The 13,038-nt window shown below is 39.5% G+C and overlaps 1 long non-coding RNA gene across 1 annotated transcript in view; it reads right to left on the reverse strand.

The window, feature by feature from the left end:
* Nucleotides 11,777–13,038, reverse strand: part of LOC110270593 — a 13,133-nt gene continuing 11,871 nt past the window's right edge. The window contains exon 3 of the long non-coding RNA XR_002360233.1: nt 11,777–11,945. This is a non-coding gene — a long non-coding RNA (uncharacterized LOC110270593). The remainder of the gene's footprint in view (nt 11,946–13,038) is intronic.

Here is a 13,038-nt window from a genome sequence, read left to right on the forward strand (position 1 = left end):
TCCAAACAACATGGCTCATTTCTTGTTCGATTTCTATGCGTCCCTTGAATCCGTTTAATTTGCTTGGAATATTCTTCATGATGTGCCAAATACACTAACACTGAATTGTTGTGGGCATACAAGCCTTGATAGCCCTTTGCATCGATGCACATTTATCAATGAGAATCCCTTTCGGAGCCTTTCCTCCAATGCAACAAAGCCAACATTGAAATAACCATTTGAATGATTGATTTTCTTCGTTTTTCATCAAAGCACATCCAAGAAGTGTTGACTGCCCGTGGTGATTCACCCCGATAAAAGAACCACAAACCAGATTATACCTGAAATAGATTACGACAAAACAGAATTAAAATCATGAAATACACCCAAATATGGATCCTATACACCCAAAAATATCCAACATACACCTTTGCAGCAGTTTTATAAAACAACATTAATTCAGTATCATAAACCAGAGCAGCATATTGTAGGTGGTGTCGAATGAAATAACATCTCCAAAATACTCAAAGACAGCTTTGCTCCTTGCGTCCGCCCAAAAAGCAAGCTTAATGGATTGATCGTCCTCGAGTTTGAGCTCCTTTCTTGAATTCTATAGCATCGTCTTGTTCCGAAACATTCTGCACTTCTCTCGTGATGTAATTTCTCACGTCTTTTTCAATAAAATTTAACTCGCGGTGACCCTCGGCTGTTGCAACAAATGATTGGTAAGTTTTGCTTGGTCTGATGCCTGCTTCCTCGTTATTCTCTATTGTACGACGCACGAACATGCTTAGTTCCCCTGTGCTATTTGAGCATGTCTTCTTGATTTGGATAGCAAGCATGTGAATGATGCAACACGACCTTCAAAATGATCCAAACACCAACGTCCTTCAATATGTGTATATAAATTCTTGCAGGACAATTTAAACCAGCAGTGGGATTTGCCTTCTCAGTCGGAGATATTTTTATTTCCATGGTTTCTCTCTGCTATATGTAATCAATTGATTCTTAATTTCGTTTCTCTTCTTATTTGTGCTCCGAACTCTTGTAGAAAAACCTGCAGCCTTCACATAATCCTTGTAGAATTTTGTAGTATCTTCAAGGGTCTTAAAAGTCATTCCAACCTTGGGAACAAACTGCTCATCAACAATACACAGGGGCTGCAAAGTACACTAAAAAATACACCATATCAAACACAAGAATAAACTATAGAATGTAAATACAACTATAAAACCATAATAAAAATAACAAAAACCAGATTCATGAATCATCATTAAACATAAACTAAAACAATTCAACTAAAATGATAAAACAATTCACCCTCTGTGCGATTGAAAGGTCATAAACTGTAAATACACCCAAACTTTCCTAAAATACACCTAAATATTTCTGATCTACACCCAAAAGTCTAAAATAAAATGCACAAAATTCATCAAAACTAGTACATTAGATTCAATTCAAACAAGGATTAATTAACAGCAAATTTCACAGGTAATGTTCACACATTATTCAACTACACAATCATAAACTACTAACTGGATTCAAAATCAGTTTCAATAATTAATTGAAACTAAATCAAACCTTAGGAGCTTCATTGGATTCAAATTCAAAATCTACTTTGCTCTGGTTCAGCTACCAATCTGAAATTGAATCATCCATTCTCTTCCAAACAATTTCAGAGCTTGTTTTCAGAAAAAAGAAGAAATAAAATAGAGAGAGAAACATACATAAATAATGAAGAAGAACACAGAGAGAAATACACGAAGGAGATCGAAGAGAGAAGGCAAGAAATTTGAAAAACAGAAATGAAATCCTTTTTAGCCATCCACGCGTGCATGTGCAGGACACGTACGTGTGGCCCTGTTTTCATCTCAAAGTTGATTTTTGAGTTTTTAAGCCAAATTTTATACTTTTAAGCCTCTGATCTCACACCTTATGTCTTAAATTATTATGATATTCCTAGCAATGAGAAATGGGCTAGGGGATGTAGTAACTTGTGAATGAAGAAAGGGGAAACTTATGATCAATGATTATCAAAGAGGACTATATGAGATACGGAGGATGGCGGTGGAAGTGATGTATGTGCCATGAGCTGATAGGCTGTATTTGTTAATAAATTGGCTGGTTCTGGTTTGAACTATGAGCCGGATGGCTGAGTTATTGCCGGGTAACGGCGGAGCCATTATTGATTATGGCCGAGTATAAATGCATATATGCTATTGAATGAAATGTGAATGTTGCACTTCCACTATCTGAGATACGAGTTTCCCTGGGTAAAAGTAATAGCTAGCCACCACGTGCTCCAGGTAGAGACTCGATACTCTGCTGACCCTATATCGTAAGTGTGGCCGTACATTGTGAAAGTTCCAGTTGAGCTCGCCCCTGTGAATATACACCAGTAAGGGTGTTGGATATGGATTATGATTATGATCATGATCATGTTGAGTATAACTCGAGTTGGGGATGCACGACAGAGGGACAGTCCAATGGTTAGCTACCAGGACTTGTCGGGTTGGCTATATAACCGATAGATGATATCATTAGCCATTAGGGACAGGCATTCATGATATGCATACTACATGAATTGTTTGAGATTGACTAATTGACTGCATATTACTTGCTAATTATCTAAATGACATACCTGTTTCCTATTTGTATATCTATTATCTGTTATAACTGTGTTTGCTATATGATACTCCTGCTGGTGGTTGGGAGGTTTGAAGGATTTGGAAAGTGAAGTATTAGTTAGACTAAAGAATCTTTAGTCAGTTGCCATTTATGGTTTAGCCTGTTTATAGGCTTTGAATTTATTCGGTGGAAGTTCTAGGATTGCCTTCGGCTTTCCCAGGACATTACATGTTAGATATGTGGGTACTGTTGCCATACTGAGAACCTCCGATTCTCACCCATGCGAATTTTGTGGTTTTCAGATGTAGGACGTGAGGCTTCTCGCTGAAGCATGCTGGAGACTTCTGGATTAGCGAAGATTCTTGTTCTCGGGACTCTATTTTTGTTTATATGTTTTGCTTAGATACTTTTATCTCCACTGGATAATACAAACTGTGATGACTCCTCTTAGAGGGGATTTTGGAGAATAGGTTTTTGTATTTATGTCCCTTTGGGTTTCCTTTAGGGTTTCCTATTTTATTTACTTGTATATATTGCTATGCTCAGACCAGTTATCCTCGCAACCGGATTATGAGTTTTGATATTCATGTTTTTGACACTCCTTTGTATATATATAATCTCGCGTTATCTTACCCTTGTTTGTTACGTTATCGATCGGAGTGTTGCGCTTTCAAGTTACGATTTTGTTTTATTCCCTTTTTCTTCAAAGGCTCCTAGTTATATCATTTTTCATACTACTATACGTACTAAGTTTTATTTTTAGAGGTCGTAATACCTTGCCATCTCTGAATTATGACTTAAGTATAAGACTCTGTATGGTAGGGTGTTACATTAGGGTATCAAAGCAGTTCGTTCCTATAGAGCCTGAGGGACGAAGTGACTATGCTTCTGTGCATTCTCTGTATGTGTGTTATGTGTTATTAGTATATCTGCTTGATATAATTGGCATAAACATTCATGAGCATGCATTTGGGATTTTGAAGAACTAGACTTCCGATATTAAGGCTGATCAACTTAATATCGATTGTTTGGTGTGTATAGGAACCAGATGGCGCCTCGTGGACGCGGTAGAGGCCGTGGGAGAGGTCGTACTAATGCTCGTGCGCCGAAGATTAACCCTAATGACCCAGTGAACTTTATGGCGGCATTGGAGAATATGGCTGCGGCTATGTAGGCCACTACCGAGGCTCTTGGGCAACAAATGAACAACTATGGCAATGACGGAGGCGGAGGTCAGGGCCCGATGACACTGGCAAACTTTTAGAAGGTTAATCCACCTAAGTTCAAGGGAACTGCTAGTCCGACTGAAGCCGATACATGGTTTCAAGCTATGCAGCGAGCACTGCAAGCGCAGGTAATACCTAAAGGGCAGCGTGTTAAGTTTGCTACCTATTTGCTCACTGGAGAAGTATCGAATTGGTGGCAAGGAGTCCGACGTCTTCTGCAGCAGGGTGATGACTACATCACCTGGGATGCCTTTTGGGAGGAGTTCTATAAGAAGTACTTTCCAACTTCTGCCAGGATGGCCAAGGAACTTGAGTTGCTGCAGCTGAAGTAGGGCACTATGTCCGTATATGAGTATACTAACAAGTTTGAGGAGCTGTTCAGGTTCTCCCGTATGTGTCAGGGGACTCCGGGGGACTATGATGAATGGAAGTGCATTAAGTATGAAGGAGGACTCCGGAGTGATATCTTCAGTTCAGTGGGACCAATAGAGATTAGGACTTTCTCCGAGTTGGTGAATAAGACTAGGGTTGTGGAAGAGTGTGTGAAGAAGGTAGCTGCTGAGAGAGGAAGTTACAAGGGATCATTTCTAGAGAACCGAGGGAAGAGTTTTGCATCTAGAGGTCCGCCTTTAAAGCGAGGAGGCTCCTTCAGGAAGTTCAACAACAACAACTCCTAAGGAAAGAGATTTGAAAAGCAGCCTCAGAGTGAGCAAGCATGTGCTAGGTGCGGAAGTCACCATCCGGGAGCCCCGTGCAAGGTCGAGTGAGGCTTGTGCTATTCTTGTGGTAAAGCGGGGCACAAGGCCGCAAACTGTCCGGAGAAGCAAAAGTAAGGTGCAGGGAAGGCACAGCAGACTGGTCGAGTGTTCACTACCTCAGGTATAGGTGCTGAGGGATCCGAGACACTTATCCGAGGTAACTGTGAAATGGCTGGTTAAACTTTAAATGCTTTATTTGATTCGGGAGCAACACATTCATTCACTGCATTCAAAAAAGCTAGTGTACTAGGCTTGAAGATTGTAGTTTTAGGTTATGACCTAAAGGTGTATAATGCTACCCATGAAGCCATGGTAACTAGGCTAGGATGCCCGCAAGTTTCCTTTAGGTTCAAGCAGCGTGATTTTGTCCATAATTTAATCTGCTTGCCGATGATCGGTCTTGATCTTATCTTGGGATTGGACTGGTTATCTGAGAACCATGTCCTGCTCGACTGTTCTACAAAAATAGTATGCTTCATGCCGAAAGATACAGAAGGACCGGTTGTGGTGAATAGTTACTACATGAACTCTATGATCAGGGGCCAAATGTCAGGGTATCTTGTTGTTAGCCATGGGTATTTCGGGTGATGATCAAAGATTGGAACAAATTCTGGTTGTGTGTGAGTTTCCGGAGGTGTTTCTCGATGATATTGATGAATTTTCACCTAACTGAGAGGTTGAGTTTGCTATTGAGTTGGTGCCTGGGGCTGGACCAATCTCGAGTGTACCTTATAGGATGTCACCGCTGGAAATGGCCGAGCTAAAGTCTCAGTTAGAGAATTTGTTGGGTAAGAACTTTATCCGACCAAGTGTTTCTCCGTGGGGTGCGCCAGTGTTACTGGTAAAGAAGAAGGATAGGAGTATGCGACTCTGTGTGGATTACAGGCATCTGAACAAGGTCACAATAAAGAATAAGTACCTGTTTCCGAAGATTGACGATCTCATGGATCAGTTATAAGGAGCTGTCTCTAAGATCGACTTGCGATCCGGTTATCACCAGATAAGGGTGAGGGATGAGGATATCCCTAAGACCGCTTTCAGGATTCGTTATGGTCATTACGAGTACATTATGATATCTTTTAGGTTGACAAATGCTCCTGCAGTGTTTATGGATTATATGAACAGAGTCTTCCGTCCATTTTTGGATAAATTCGTTGTTGTCGTCATTGATGACATACTGATTTACTCCAAGACTGAAGAGGAGCATGCGGAACACTTGAGGACCGTGTTACAGATACTGAAGGAAAAGAAACTCTATGCGAAACTGTCTAAATGTGAATTCTGGAAGAGTAAGGTGAAGTTTTTAGGGCATGTAGTGAGTAAATAGGGGATAGCGGTAGATCCCTCTAAGGTGAAGGCAGTGATGGAATGGAAGCAACCAACCACATTAACTGAGATAAGGAGTTTTATGGGCTTAGCCGGCTACTACCGGAGATTTATCAAGGGTTTTTCGCAATTAGCTTCGTCATTGACAAAGTTAACCTGCAAGGATACACCATTTGTTTGGACTCCTGAGTGTGAAGAGAACTTTCAGGCGTTGAAGAAAAAGTTGACCACTGCACCTGTATTGGTGTTACCTGAGCCGAACGATCCATTTGAGGTGTACTGTGATGCCTCACTAAAAGTTCTAGGGTGCATGCTAATGCAGCATCGTAATGTGGTGGCGTATGCCTCACGGCAGTTGAGACCTCATGAAGTTAACTACCCTACGCACGATTTGGAACTTGCTGCGGTTTTGTTTTCCTTGAAGGTGTGGAGGCATTATCTCTATGGGATTAAGTTCCAAGTTTTCTTTGATCACAAGAGCTTGAAATACCTCTTTGATCAGAAAGAGCTTAATATGAGGCAGGGGAGGTGGATGAAATTATTGAAGGACTATGACTTTGAGTTGAATTACCATCCGGGAAAGGCAAATGTAGTGGCGGATGCGTTAAGTTGGAAGTTATTGTATGCCACTTGGATGATGCTTCGAGAAGAAGAGTTACTCAAAGAATTCGAGAGTTTGAAGATTGGTGTTCATGAAGTGTCTGGAACTCTATGTTTGAGTCGATTACAAATCTTAAGTGATTTTAAATTCGAACTCCTAAAGGCTCATGAAGATGATGATGCGTTATGGAAGGTGTTACCAGCTATTGAGCAAGGGAAATGATGGAGAGTGTCGGAGGATAAGGATGGGCTATGGAGATTCAAGGATAGGATCATTGTACCGGATGTTGGCACTTTGCCACAAGATATCTTAAAAGAAGCACACAAGAGCGGATTTTCTATTCACCTGGGGAGTACTAAGATGTACCATGACCTAAAGGCGATGTTTTAGTGGCCGGGTATGAAGAATGATGTGGCGGAATACATCTCAAAGTGCTTAACCTGTCAGAAGGTGAAGATTGAACATCAAAGACCTTCCGGGACGTTGTAACCTTTAGAGGTTTCGCAATGGAAGTGGGAGAGCATTGCGATGAACTTTGTGTCAGGATTGCCAAGGACTAGGGCCGGTTTTGATGCTGTCTAGGTGATTGTGGACTGAATGACGAAGTCAGCTCACTTTTTACCCCTTTGAATGACTTACACCCTTGAAGAGCTAGTACGGTTATACATAAAAGAGATTGTGAGACTTCATGATGTACCGGCTACTATAGTCTCTGATAGAGATCCTCATTTCACTTCGAGGTTTTGGGGTGCATTTCAGAAAGCTTTCGGGACCCGACTAAGCTTGAGTACGGCTTACCATCCTCAGACAGATGGTCAATCTGAGAGGACGATCCAAACACTAGAAGATATGTTGAGAGCTTTTGTTTTGGACCAACCGGCGAGTTGGGATCGGTATATGCCGTTAGTGGAGTTTGCGTACAATAATAGCTACCATACGAGCATCGGAATGGCTCCGTATGAGGCTTTGTATGGGAGAAAATGTCAATCTCCGCTATGCTGGTATGAAGCGGGAGAGAAAGGCTTGTTAGGACCAGAGATGATAGCTGAGACCACTGAACAGGTCAAGAAAATCCGAGATAGGATGCTTATGGCGTAGAGTCGCCAGAAGAGTTACACCGATCAGTGGGAAAAGCCCTTGGAATTTGAGGAAGGAGACCATATGTTCCTTAAAGTTACTCCAATCACAGGAGTAGGAAGGGCAATTAAAGCAAAGAAGTTGAATCCTCGATACATCGGTCCGTTTCAGATCCTGGAGAGGGTCGGACCGGTGGCGTATCGGATGGTACTACCACCTCACCTTTCGAACCTGCACGATGCATTTCACGTGTCGCAGCTTCAGAAGTATACTCCTGATGCTAGCCATGTGTTAGAACTTGAATCGGTTCAGTTGAGAGAAGATTTGACGCTTCTAGTGGCTCCAGTCCGAATTGATGATACTAGTATCAAACGGTTGCGTGGAAAAGAGGTTTTGTTAGTCAAAGTAGCATGGAGCCGAGGCGGTGTTGAGGAACACACTTGGGAGCTTGAGGGAGATGCAAACAGATTATCTGCACTTATTCTCAGGTAATTGAATTTGAATTTTGTGGGCAAAATTCCCAATTAGGTGGGTAGAATGTAAAATCCAGTTAATTAATGGCTAATTAATCCATAAATGAGAATTTATTCTAGAAAGCCAAAAATGTGATTTTTATGGCTTAATATGATAGAGGAGATTGAGACGAGAATTTCGGTACCAATTTTATAGAAATCAGACTAAGATTGGACAGAACGGGCCAAACCGGGCCAACCAGACCCATATTGGGCCCTTGGCCCAACCTAACTAAACCAAAACCCTAATTTTCAGCACTCTCTCTCCTCACAATACACTATTCACGCTGAAAATGGAAGGGAAAGGGAGAAGAACACTTTCTCAAGTTCTCTCCCTTGTTGATCTTCAAACCACCATAACTTTTGATCTAGAACTCCAATTGCCACACAGTTTGTGGCCACACGTTCACCGTGAAAAACTCTACAAAACCAACTACTTTATTCTTGAGGTAAGCCACGAAATTATTTCAGTTCCTCATCCCTAAATTTCGATTTTAATGGAGAAATGTGTTGATATTTTGGACTCTTTGATGTTATAGGGCCCAACTCTCTTGAAGGAGAAGATTAATCTTGTCTTCTTGAACCTTGGGTGTGGTAAGACTCTCAACCCTAGTGTAATTTGTTGCTCTATGTTGTTTAGGTATTGAGATGTTGTGTATGGGTATGATGATTGTGGCTTAGGTAGTGTGTATGTGAATATTGGAGCTTGATTGAGATTTTGGAAAGCTAGAGAAAGGGCCTTGGTGTGCAAAAATCTGTTCTTGGAGGTGTTGAGACCTTGAGAGCTTGTGGACAAGTGATTTGGAAGTGCTCCGGTTGAGCTTGGGAAATCAGCTAAGGTATTGTCTCGGTTTTCTGTATCTAAAATGTAATGTGGTGTGAAAACTTAGGCTAGAGGCCCTAAGATAGGCATTAAATTGTTGATGTTATTGAATGGTTGAGATATATGATGTGGTCATATATGTGATTATGAATATTGATGCCTTGATGGTGTGTTATATGAGAAAAATGCATGTTGTGATATATGCTTGATGAATCATTGAGGTTGAATTATAGGTGAAACCATGCTGATGGTGAGTATGATATGGGTTATGTGTAATGATGGTTGATTGGAAATGGTGTTATTAGAAATTGGAATGAGGAATGATGTATGACATGTTAATGTGTTTGTACTTTAGCCATTTGATTGAAATGGGTAAAATAGTTGGATGGTAGTTTTGTGATTTGTGGTAAAGTGTTAATGGGTGAGTTGAGGAGGCTTGATGTTGATTTTTGGTATACTTTTATTGATTTTAAAAGGGGTTGAAATTGGTATGATTTGGTTGATTTTAAAAAGGGATGAAATTGGTTTGTTTGAAAATGGCACTTTGTGGTTTTGTATGAAAATGTGGTTTTTGGACATACTTTGATGGGACGTAACTTGAACTCCGGATCTCCGTTTTGTGCCAAATTTATTTAGAACTAAAATTGGATCCGGGGTGGTTATGCCGTTCGAAGAACGGGCGAAAAACATTTTAAAACGACGAAGTTATGTCTGTTGGAAAATTGGGGGTTTAATCTGAATTCTGCAGCTTTTAACTTAAAAAAATTTTTGGCAGAATACTCCCCATGCGTAGGCGTATATGACGCATGCACGTGGCCCACGCGTACGCGTCGATGTGCTAAAATGGTTGCCCAGCCAAAATTTCCGAGAGTTGTGCCTGTTTTGTGCCGGATTTGTGTCTGGGGCACAAAACGCACTCACGTGTACGCGTGGCTGACGCGTAGGCGTCGCTTGGCTATTTTTCCATCCACGTGTGCGCGTGGGCGATGCATAGGCGTCGATGAACTTTTTGGCCATCCACGCGTGCGCGTGGAGGACGCATACACGTGGCCCTGTTTTCTTCCCAAAGTTAATTTTTGAGTTTTTAAAGCCAAATTTCATACTTTTAAGCCTTCGATCTTACCCTTTATGTCTTTAAATCATTATGATATGCCTAGCAATGAGAAATGGGCTAGGGGATGTAGTAACTTGTGAATGAAGAAAGGGGAAACTTATGATCAATGATGATCAAAGAGGACTAAATGCGATACGGAGGATGGTAGTGGAAGTGTTGTATGTGCCATGAGCCGATAGGTTGTATTTGTTAATAAATTGGCTGGTTCTGGTTTGAACTGTGAGCCGGATGGCTGAGTTATTACCGGATTACGGCATAGCCATTATTGATTATGGCCAAGTATAAATGCATATATGCTATTGAATGAAATGTGAATGTTGCACTTCCACTATCTGAGATACGAGTTTCTCTGCATGAAAGTAGTGGCTAGCCACCACGTGCTCCAGGTGAAGACTCGATACTCTGCTGACCCTATGTCGTAAGTGTGGCCGGACACTGTGAAAGTTCCGGATGAGCTCGCCCCCGTGAATATACACCAGTGAGGGTGTTGGATATGGATTATGATTATGATAATGATCATGTTGAGTATAACTCGAGTTGGGGATGCACGATAGAGGAACAGTCCAATGGTTAGCTACCAGGACTTGTCGAGTTGGCTATATAATCGACTGATGATATCATCAATCATTAGGGATAGGCATTCATCATATGCATACTATATGAATTATTTAAGATTGTCTAATTGACTGCATATTACTTGCTAATTGTCTAAATGCCGTACCTGTTTCCTATTTGTATATCTATTGTCTGTTATAACTGTGTTTGCTATATGATACTCCTGCTGGTGGTTGGGAGGTTGAAGGATTTGGAAAGGGAAGTATTAGTTAGACTGAAGAATCTTTAGTCAGTTGTCATTTATGGTTTAGCCTGTTTATAAGCTTTGAATTTATTCGGTGGAAGTTCTAGGATTGCCTTCGACTTTCCCAGGACATTACATGTTAGATATGTGGGTACTGTTACCATACTGAGAACCTTCGGTTCTCACCCATGCGGATTTTGTGGTTTTCAGATGCAGGACGTGAGGCTTCTCGCTGAAGCATGCTGGAGACTTCTGGATTAGCAAAAATTCTTGTTCTCGGGACTCTATTTTTGTTTATATGTTTTGCTTTGATACTTTTATCTCCACTGAATAATACAATCTGTGATGACTCCTCTTAGAGGGAATTTTGGAGAATAGGTTTTCATATTTATGTCCCTTTGGGTTTTATTTGGGGTTTTCTATTTTATTTACTTGTATATATTGCTATGCTTAGGCCGGTTATCGTCGCAACCGGATTATGAGTTTTGATATTCATGTTTTTGACACTCCTTTGTATATATATAATCTCGCGTTATCTTACCCTTGTTCGTTACGTTATCGATCGGAGTGTTGCGCTTTCAAGTTACGATTTTGTTTTATTCCCTTTTTCTTCAAAGGCTTCTAGTTATATCATTTTTCATACTACTATACGTACTAAACTTTATTTTTAGAGGTCGTAATACCTTGCCATCTCTGAATTATGACTTAAGCATAAGACTCTGTATGGTAGGGTGTTACAGCCGTCATTTCAGCACTACTATTTTTTAGACGAATTTTTAGTCTTCTTGATGTTCAAGACTGGCATAATATAATTCTTATAGTATTTAAATCTTTGAATATGACAAGATTATCATTTTGTCCCTTATTCCTAAGAAGGCAAAAATGCCCTCTTAAATACTTATCATCCTCTCCCTCTTTAACAAGATTCGTCCTCGAATCTACATATATATCAGAAGGAGAAAAATTAGATATACTAAACACAATTGAACCATAATATCTACCAAGAAAATTATTCTTGCTGGAATTGTCCTTGATAATCTCCAACACTTGGAATGGACCATCTTCTCCAGCAACAAATGTTGTTTTTTTTCTGAATGAGAAGCTCTACCTTCCTTCAAAGAATTCAAACCCAACCTTCGAGTTCAAATACCATAGTTTGATAACTCTTCTTTACCCACTGAATTATGGCTATATCCCTCATGTGTGCAAGTTCAATCTTTTCAATCTTACTTTCACCATCTAAAGTAACATTGTTACTTAAGGACAAAAATAATAATTCTAAAATAGCCAAAGACTTAAAAATATTTAGATATTGACAAGCATAACATCCAACAGAGTTAGAAATATCATAATCATGAGAATGCTCCATATCTCGCACAGAATTATCCAAAACATGTTTAGCATGCAAGATATACTCATCCAAACAACTAGCATAAATTAGCACATAAACTCTTTTGGAAATAATTCAGCAATGTGTGTAAATCTTTAATATTTTGACTTGCAATTAGAAATATCATCATATAAAATCTATCCACAGAAAAATTAATGATATATTTACGTTTTCTAACCCTAGGCAAATCAAGTAGAAAATTTATAGCAATATCAATCCATGTATGAGTAAGAATAAGCAAAAGAATTCACAACATATTCAAAAAAGTTTGAGATTTAACTTTCTTACATGCAATAAAATTAGAATAAAGTTCATCAACACTTCTACGTCTATGAGGCCAACAAAAATATATAAATAACATATTCGAGATTATTTTTGTTCCACTATGACATTTTAAATTAATATTCTCACAAGCAACAAATATATAATAAAAATCAGATTTAGTTGAATAAAAATTCTTCGTATAATCAAATACTAAGAATTTAGGAGTAAAAATTGTGATTAAATCATACCTTATGGACAATGCATTAGCAATCATGTTCTCATTATCTTGTCCAAAGTTTGAAATTAGTTGTCTTTCTTCCTTTCCATCTATATTAATACCTCCATAATTGACCTGTGAATCTGTAAATCTGCAAAATCTTGAAAAGTTGACACAAAAATATTTAGAATTTCAGAGTTAGATATATGAGAAATTAAAAATTCTTTGAAATTCAACGATACTAATGTACTCTTGTCTAAGCTCACTAGAACTTTCTAGATCTCTCTCACAAGTGTGTTTATTGCTCTCAGTTTTTTTTTTTTT

Source organism: Arachis ipaensis, chromosome B04 (assembly GCF_000816755.2).
Source record: "Arachis ipaensis cultivar K30076 chromosome B04, Araip1.1, whole genome shotgun sequence".
Classification (NCBI taxonomy): domain Eukaryota; kingdom Viridiplantae; phylum Streptophyta; class Magnoliopsida; order Fabales; family Fabaceae; genus Arachis; species Arachis ipaensis.